This window comes from Ornithorhynchus anatinus, chromosome X2, assembly GCF_004115215.2.
Source record: "Ornithorhynchus anatinus isolate Pmale09 chromosome X2, mOrnAna1.pri.v4, whole genome shotgun sequence".
Lineage (NCBI taxonomy): Eukaryota > Metazoa > Chordata > Mammalia > Monotremata > Ornithorhynchidae > Ornithorhynchus > Ornithorhynchus anatinus.
In genome coordinates this window covers 27430445-27431141 of record NC_041750.1, presented here as the reverse complement: position 1 = coordinate 27431141, position 697 = coordinate 27430445, and positions in this window count along the sequence as shown.

The following is a 697-nucleotide window of genomic DNA, read 5'->3' as shown; positions in this document are numbered from 1 at the left end:
TGGACTGGGGTCACAACCGAGGTCCCCCGACTCCCAGGCCCGGGCTCGAGCCACGCCGGGTCCCAAATGGCCAGTGCCCGGTCCGGGCAGGTGAACTACGAGGACACCTGTTCCGTGGATTCCCCTCTCCTCCCGCCCCTTCTCTCGATCAGTTCTTCCCTCCGCTGAGACTCACCCGCCCCGACGCTGGTTTCTTCCTCCTCCTCCCGTCTCTCCTCTGCCCCTCCTCGACGTTATCCGTCCTTCGGTTTCTTCCTGTTGGTCCTTCCCCCCGGCTCTCCGGCACCGGGTTCGGGAACGAGGATGTTTACTCTGGGCCGAGCCCTGCGCTCGGTGCCAAGGTGATCCCGGTTGGATCTGGGCGCAGCCCCTGCCCCGCCCAAGGTCCCCGGGCGGAGGGGAAGGAGTGGGAGGGGGGAGAAGGGGCCGGGTCGACGTGACTTGGCGGCTGCCTCTGGGGTCTAAATCCGTGCAGCGGCGGCGGGCCGAGGGTTGACCCGCCCGTCCAGCGTTGGGAGGAGAAAGATGAATGAATGACGTCCGACGCCGGCCTCCCCGTCCCCCGAAGGGAGGGCGACCGAGCCTCTCGGAGCAGGAGGGAGGCGAGGCGAGTCGGTCCCGAGCGGGCCGGGGGGGGCGAGGGCTCCGAGTCGCCTGTCCCCCATCCCGGGCCCTCCTGCGAGACGGAGGGCGAGGG